Raw genomic sequence first — 9,324 nt, 5'->3', positions numbered from 1 at the left:
CTCCGGGATGATGGGTTCCGGTGGATCCGACAACTCCGCTTTGACTTCATCTTCATGTACCCGGGACAAGGCATCCGATCTCTGGTTTTTGGTCCCGGGACGGTAGGTGATCCGGAAGTCAAAAATCGCCGAAGAACAGTGACCAGCGGGCTTGCCTGGGGTTCAGCCGCTTGGCGGTCCTGATATACTGCAGGTTCCGGTGGTCAGTGAAAACCGTGAATGGCACGGACGTTCCCTCCAACAGATGTCTCCACTCTTCAAGAGCCTCTTTCACCGCAAGGAGTTCTCGATTGCCGACGTCATAGTTCCGTTCGGCCGGGGTCAACCTGCGGGAAAAATAGGCACACGGGTGAAGGACCTTATCGGCCTCTCCGCTCTGGGAAAGCACAGCTCCTATCCCTGAGTCCGAGGCGTCCACTTCAACCACTAACTGGCGACTAGGATCGGGCTGCACCAGAACGGGTGCAGACGAGAAGCGCCATTTCAACTCCTTGAACACGGCATCGCAACGATCCGACCAGGTGAAGGGGACTTTTGGTGAGGTCAGGGCTGTCAGGGGGCTAACTACCTGACTGTAGCCCTTAATGAACCTCCTGTAGAAATTTGCAAAGCCGAGGAACTGTTGCAGCTTCCTACGGCTAGTGGGTTGGGGCCAGTCTCTCACCGCCGCAACCTTGGCCGGATCAGGAGCGACGGAGTTGGGGGAGATGATAAACCCCAGGAAGGACAAAGATGTGCGGTGAAACTCACACTTCTCGCCCTTCACAAACAGCCAGTTCTCCAACAACCGCTGCAGGACCTGACGTACATGCCGGACATGAGTCTCAGGATCCGGAGAAAAGATGAGTATATCGTCTAGATATACGAAGACGAATCGGTGCAGGAAATCCTGCAAGACATCATTAACTACTGCTTGGAACGTCGCGGGGGCATTTGTGAGGCCGAACGGCATGACCAGGTACTCAAAGTGACCTAAGGGGGTGTTAAATGCCGTCTTCCACTCGTTTCCCTTCCGGATCCGAACCAGGTGATACGCATTTCTAAGATCTAGCTTAGTGAATATTTGGGCTCCATGCAGGGGCATGAACACTGAATCCAACAGGGGCAACGGGTATCGATTACGAACCGTGATTTCGTTCAGCCCCCTATAATCAATGCATGGACGAAGTCCGCCGTCTTTTTTACCCACAAAAAAGAAACCTGCACCCATCGGGGAGGTGGAATTCCGGATCAACCCGGCGACTAAAGAGTCCCGGATGTAGGTCTCCATTGATTCGCGCTCAGGTCGTGAGAGGTTGTACAGCCTGCTGGACGGGAACTCAACGCCTGGAACCAAATCAATGGCACAATCGTACGGACGGTGGGGGGGAAGGGTGAGCGCCAGATCCTTACTGAACACATCCACAAGGTCATGGTACTCCACCGGCACCGTCCCTAGATTGGGCGGGACTCTGACCTCCTCCTTAGCCTGGGAACCGGGAGGAACCGAGGAACCTAAACATGCCCGATGGCAGGTCTCGCTCCACTGAACCACTACCCCGGACGGCCAATCGATCCGGGGATTGTGTTTTAACATCCAGGGGAACCCTAGAATCACACGGGAGGTGGCAAGAGTCACAAAAAACTCGATCTCCTCCCGGTGATTTCCTGACACCACCAGAGTTACTGGTGGTGTCTTATGTGTGATTAGAGGGAGTAGGGAGCCATCTAGTGCCCGCACCTGCACAGGCGAGGTAAGTGCCACCAGAGGGAGCCCTATCTCCCTGGCCCATCTGCTGTCTAACAGATTCCCTTCAGAGCCCGTGTCCACCAGTGCTGGGGCCTTCAGGGTTAAATCCTCATAAAGGATTGTCACTGGGAGTCATGTGGCAATATGGGTATGTCCCACGTGAATGTTTTGGCCCACCCCTAACCCAGTGTCTAGGGGCGGGCGTTGGTGTTTAACCGCTCGGGGCAGTCCCTCACTTGATGCTCTATTGAGCCACAAACAAAGCACGCTCCGCGGGCCAGCCTCCTCTGTCTATCTGGTGCCCTAAATGTGGCCCTGCTCGTGTCCATAGCTTCGTCAGCAGGGGGAGCTGTCACCACACGGAGCGTAGAGGCCGTGGAGCGTGGGGAGGGCGGAACTCGGTCGGAACCGGAAGGGAGAGGGACGGCGCGTGCCCGGCCACGCCCTTCGTCTCGTTCCCGACGGCGTTCTTCTAACCGATTGTCTAATCGTATAACGAGATCAATAAGCCCGTCTAAATCCCGCGGTTCGTCCTTGGCCACCAGGTGCTCCTTCAGGACCAACAATAGTCCGTTTACGAAGGCGGCGCGGAGGGCAGTGCTATTCCAGCCGGACCTCGCAGCCGCAATGCGGAAGTCGACTGCATAAGCAGCTGTGCTCCGGCGCCCCTGTCTCATTGACAGCAGCACGGCTCTCTCCTCTATTTGGGTGATCGAACACTGTTCTGAACTCCCTCACAAACCCATCATATGTCAGAAGGAGCCATGAATTTTGCTCCCAGAGCGCTGTAGCCCAAGCGCGTGCCTCGCTGCGAAGCAGATTAATCACATAAGCTATCTTACTAGCATCAGTCGCGTACATGACGGGACGTTGTGCGAAGACGAGCGAACACTGCATAAGAAAGTCCGCGCATGTCTCCACACAACCCCGTACGGTTCTGGAGGGCTTATGTATGCTTCAGGAGAAGGTGGGAGGGGTCGTTTAACGACCTGTGGAACGTCACTATTGCGCACAGGATCGACAGGAGGGGGAGCCGCAGCAGCGCCCTGAGGGCGCGCTTCCACCTGCGCGGCGAGAGCCTCCACCCTGCGGTTAAGGAGGACGTTCTGCTCGGTCATCAGATCCATCCGAGCCGTAAAAGCGGTGAGGATTCGCTGCAACTCAACGATCATTCCTCCTGCAGACGCCTGTGCGCCCTGCTCTTCCATTGGCCGTTCAACGGCCGGTTGACACCCCTTGGGGTCCATGACATTGGCCGAGATATCCTGTTGGGAAAGTGTAGGTACACGGACCCACAACAGGGGGCGCAAATGAACGGACAATGGAGGAAGTCAAATAACAACACTTTACTGTTGTGAATGGGCACAACAAACACAACAGATTACAACAATAGACAAAAAGCCAAATCACAAAAGGTGTCGTGTGGGCAGGCTCGAAGATAGAAGACGTCTGTCCAAAGTAGAACCGGAACCACACGATTTCCTCCGCCACCAGACCCCGGGAATACTGGAGCCGCCAAGTCCCGAACTCCCAGGTGGCCACTGCCTCCGCGTGTCGGACCTGGTACTGCTGGCGAGGAACAAAAAAACAATTAAATATGGGCGCGTTTGCACCCAGCAATCCACACGGCAGGAAAACTACCTCCACCTCTCGTTGGAAAAAGAGTCTGCTATACAATGCACAAAAGTCACAAAAGGTTACTGTCAAAAGATCACACAGTCTGCTGAGAACGTTACCTTCCAGGTAGAGCGATATCTCGGCAAAGAGGTGGAGACGTCGTCCTGCTGATGTACCCCTGCTGATCAGGTGATTGGTAACAGCTGTTGTAGGTGATGCGTGACAGCTGTCACCCTGGCTGCTCCTGTGAGGCGGCTGCGCCCTCTGGTGCCTGGAGCCCGCACTCCAGACAGGGCGCCCTCTGGTGGTGGGCCAGCAGTACCTCCTCTTCTGGCGGCCCACACAACACAAATTGTATTAATGTGTGACATGTGACTTTGCTTTTTCATCAGACTGTATTAATGTGTAACATTAGACTTTGCTTTATTCATCAAACTGTATTAATGTGTGACCTTTAAGTTTGCTTTATTCATCAGATTGTATTAATGTGTGACGTGACGTGACTTTATTCACCAAATTGTATTAATGTGTGACCTTTGACTTTGCTTTATTCATCAAACTGTATTAATGTGTGACCTTTGACTTTGCTTTATTCATCAAATTGTATTAATGTGTGACCTTTGACTTTGCTTTATTCATCAAACTGTATTAATGTGTGACCTTTGACTTTGCTTTATTCATCAGATTGTATTAATGTGTGACATGTGACGTGACTTTATTCACCAAATTGTATTAATGTGTGACCTTTGACTTTGCTTTATTCATCAAACTGTATTAATGTGTGACCTTTGACTTTGCTTTATTCATCAAATTGTATTAATGTGTGACCTTTGACTTTGCTTTATTCATCAAACTGTATTAATGTGTGACATTTGACTTTGCTTTATTCATCAGATTGTATTAATGTGTGACATGTGACGTGACTTTATTCATCAGACTATTAATGTGTGACATGTGATGTGACTTTATACATCAAACTGTATTAATGTGTAAACTTTGACTTTGCTTTATTCATCAAACTGTATTAATGTGTGACATTTGACTTTGCTTTATTCATCAAACTGTATTAATGTGTGACCTTTGACTTTGCTTTATTCATCAGATTGTATTAATGTGTGACATGTGACATGACTTTATTCACCAAATTGTATTAATGTGTGACATATGACGTGACTTTATTTATCAGACTGTATTACTGTGTGACACTTGACTTTGCTTTATTCATCAAACTGTATTAATGTGTGACCTTTTACTTTGCTTTATTCATCAAACTGTATTAATGTGTTGACATGTGACTTTGCTTTATTCATCAAACTGTATTAATGTGTGACATGTGACATGACTTTTCATCAGACTCCATTAATGTGTGACATTTGACTTTGCTTTATTCATCAGATTGTATTTATGTGTGACGTGACGTGACTTTATTCACCAAATTGTATTAATGTGTGACATGTGACGTGACTTTATTCACCAAATTGTATTAATGTGTTGACATGTGACTTTGCTTTATTCATCAGACTGTATTAATGTGTGACATGTGATGTGACTTTATACATCAAACTGTATTAATGTGTGACCTTTGACTTTGCTTTATTCATCAAACTGTATTAATATGTGACATGTGACGTGACTTTATTCATCAGACTGTATTAATGTGTGACATGTGATGTGACTTTATTCATCAAACTGTATTAATGTGTGACATTTGACTTTGCTTTATGAATCAAACTGTATTAATGTGTGACATGTGATGTGACTTTATTCATCAAACTGTATTAATGTGTGACATTTGACTTTGCTTTATGAATCAAACTGTATTAATGTGTGACATGTGATGTGACTTTATTCATCAAACTGTATTAATGTGTGACATTTGACTTTGCTTTATTCATCAAACTGTATTAATGTGTGACATTTGACTTTGCTTTATTCATCAAACTGTATTAATGTGTTGACATGTGACTTTGCTTTATTCATCAAACTGTATTAATGTGTGACATTTGACTTTGCTTTATTCATCAGATTGTATTAATGTGTGACATGTGACGTGACTTTATTCACCAAATTGTAATAATGTGTGACATTTGACTTTGCTTTATTCATCAAACTGTATTAATGTGTTGACATGTGACTTTGCTTTATTCATCAAACTGTATTAATGTGTGACATGTGACGTGACTTTATTCACCAAATTGTAATAATGTGTGACATTTGACTTTGCTTTATTCATCAAACTGTATTAATGTGTGACATGTGATGTGACTTTATTCATCAAACTGTATTAATGTGTGACATTTGACTTTGCTTTATGAATCAAACTGTATTAATGTGTGACATGTGATGTGACTTTATTCATCAAACTGTATTAATGTGTGACATTTGACTTTGCTTTATTAATCAAACTGTATTAATGTGTGACATTTGACTTTGCTTTATTCATCAAACTGTATTAATGTGTTGACATGTGACTTTGCTTTATTCATCAAACTGTATTAATGTGTGACATTTGACTTTGCTTTATTCATCAGATTGTATTAATGTGTGACATGTGACGTGACTTTATTCACCAAATTGTAATAATGTGTGACATTTGACTTTGCTTTATTCATCAAACTGTATTAATGTGTTGACATGTGACTTTGCTTTATTCATCAAACTGTATTAATGTGTGACATGTGACGTGACTTTATTCACCAAATTGTAATAATGTGTGACATTTGACTTTGCTTTATTCATCAAACTGTATTAATGTGTTGACATGTGACTTTGCTTTATTCATCAAACTGTATTAATGTGTGACATTTGACTTTGCTTTATTCATCAAACTGTATTAATGTGTTGACATGTGACTTTGCTTTATTCATCAAACTGTATTAATGTGTGACATGTGACATGACTTTTCATCAGACTCCATTAATGTGTGACATTTGACTTTGCTTTATTCACCAAATTGTATTAATGTGTGACATGTGACGTGACTTTATTCACCAAATTGTATTAATGCATGACATGTGACTTTGCTTTATTCATCAAACTGTATTAATGTGTGACATGTGACTTTGCTTTATTCATCAAATTGTTTTTATGTGTGACGTGACGTGACTTTATTCACCAAATTGTATTAATGTGTGACATGTGACGTGACTTTATTCACCAAATTGTATTAATGTGTTGACATGTGACTTTGCTTTATTCATCAGACTGTATTAATGTGTGACATGTGATGTGACTTTATACATCAAACTGTATTAATGTGTGACCTTTGACTTTGCTTTATTCATCAAACTGTATTAATGTGTGACATTTGACTTTGCTTTATTCATCAGATTGTATTAATGTGTGACATTTGACTTTGCTTTATTCATCAGATTGTATTAATGTGTGACATTTACTTTGCTTTATTCATCAAACTGTTTTAATGTGTGACCTTTGACTTTGCTTTTTTCATCAGATTGTATTAATGTGTGACATGTGACACGACTTTATTCACCAAATTGTATTAATGTGTGACCTTTGACTTTGCTTTATTCATCAAACTGTATTAATGTGTGACCTTTGACAGGGGTTTATTCATCAAACTGTATTAATGTGTGACCTTTGACAGGGGTTTATTCATCAAACTGTATTAATGTGTGACCTTTGACAGGGGTTTATTCATCAAACTGTTTTAATGTGTGACCTTTGACTTTGCTTTTTTCATCAGATTGTATTAATGTGTGACATGTGACGTGACTTTATTCACCAAACTGTATTAATGTGTGACCTTTGACTTTGCTTTATTCATCAAACTGTATTAATGTGTGACCTTTAACTTTGCTTTTTTCATCAGATTGTATTAATGTGTGACATGTGACTTTATTTTATTCATCAAATTGTATTAATGTGTCACCTTTGACGTTTTTCATTTATCAGACTGTATTAATGTGTGATGTCTGACTTTACTTTTTTCACCAAATTGTATTAATGTGACATGTGACGTGACTTTATTCACCAAATTGTATTAATGCATGACATGTGACTTTGCTTTATTCATCAAACTGTATTAATGTGTGACATGTGACTTTGCTTTATTCATCAGAGACGTAGAGACGGTGCCTGCTCCCAGACCACCAACAACCAGTAAAAATCTATTCAAGCATAAAAATTCAAAAAGAAAAAATAATATAGCACCTTCAACTGCACCACAGACTAAAACAGTTAAATGTGGTCTATTAAACATTAGGTCTCTCTCTTCTAAGTCCCTGTTAGTAAATGATATAATAATTGATCAACATATTGATTTATTCTGCCTTACAGAAACCTGGTTACAGCAGGATGAATATGTTAGTTTAAATGAGTCAACACCCCCGAGTCACACTAACTGTCAGAATGCTCGTAGCACGGGCCGAGGTGGAGGATTAGCAGCAATCTTCCATTCCAGCTTATTAATTAATCAAAAACCCAGACAGAGCTTTAATTCATTTGAAAGCTTGACTGTTAGTCTTGTCCATCCAAATTGGAAGTTCCAAAAACCAGTTTTATTTGTTGTTATCTTTCGTCCAACAGGTCGTTACTGTGAGTTTCTCTGTGAATTTTCAGACTTTTTGTCTGACTTAGTGCTTAGCTCAGATAAGATAATTATAGTGGGGGTTTTTAACATCCACATAGATGCTGAGAATGACAGCCTCAACACTGCATTTAATCTATTATTAGACTCAATTGGCTTTGCTCAAAATGTAAATGAGTCCACCCACCACTTTAATCATACTTTAGATCTTGTTTTGACTTATGGTATGGAAATTGAAGACTTAACAGTATTCCGTGAAAACCCCCTTCTGTCTGATCATTTCTTAATAACATTTACATTTACTTTAATGGACTACCCAGCAGTGGGGAATAAGTTTCATTACACTAGAAGTCTTTCAGAAAGCGCTGTAACTAGTTTTAAGGATATGATTCCTTCTTTATGTTCTCTAATGCCATATACCAACACAGTGCAGAGTAGCTACCTAAACTTTGTGAGGGAGATAGATTATCTCGTCAATAGCTTTACATACTCATTGAGCACAACTTTGGATGCTGTAGCTCCTATGAAAAAGAGAGCCTTAAATCAGAAGTGCCTTACTCCGTGGTATAACTCACAAACTCGTAGCTTAAAGCAGATAATCTGTAAGATGGAGAGGAAATGGCGTCTCACTAATTTAGAAGATCTTCACTTAGCCTGGAAAAAGAGTCTGTTGCTCTATAAAAAAAGCCCTCCGTAAAGCTAGGACATCTTACTACTCATCACTAATTGAAGAAAATAAGAACAACCCCAGGTTTCTTTTCAGCACTGTAGCCAGGCTGACAAAGAGTCAGAGCTCTATTGAGATAAGTATTCCTTTAACTTTAACTAGTAATGACTTCATGACTTTCTTTGCTAATAAAATTTTAACTATTAGAGAAAAAATACTCATAACCATCCCAAAGACATCATTATCTTTGGCTGCTTTCAGTAATGCTAGTATTTGGTTGGACTCCCTCAGCCCCAACCAGTCCCAGCAGAAGACTGCCCCTCCCTGAGCCTGGTTCTGCTGGAGGTTTCTTCCTGTTAAAAGGGAGTTTTTCCTTCCCACTGTAGCCAAGTGCTTGCTCACAGGGGGTCGTTTTGACCGTTGGGGTTTTACATAATTATTGTATGGCCTTGCCTTACAATATAAAGTGCCTTGGGGCAATTGTTTGTTGTGATTTGGCGCTATATAAAAAAAAAATTGATTGAATTGAATTGACTCTTTCTCTCCGATTGTTCTTTCTTAGTTATTTTCATTAGTCACTTCCTCCAAACCATCAACATGTCTATTAGACCCCATCCCTACCAGGCTGCTCAATGAAGCCCTACCATTAATTAATGCGTCGACCTTAAATATGATCAATCTATCTTTATTAGTTGGCTATGTACCACAGGCTTTTAAGGTGGCAGTAATTAAACCATTACTTAAAAAGCCATCACTTGACCC

This window comes from Thalassophryne amazonica, chromosome 9 (assembly GCF_902500255.1).
Source record: "Thalassophryne amazonica chromosome 9, fThaAma1.1, whole genome shotgun sequence".
Lineage (NCBI taxonomy): Eukaryota > Metazoa > Chordata > Actinopteri > Batrachoidiformes > Batrachoididae > Thalassophryne > Thalassophryne amazonica.
The sequence above is the reverse complement of the archived record's forward strand: the minus strand, read 5'-3'. Positions refer to the sequence as shown.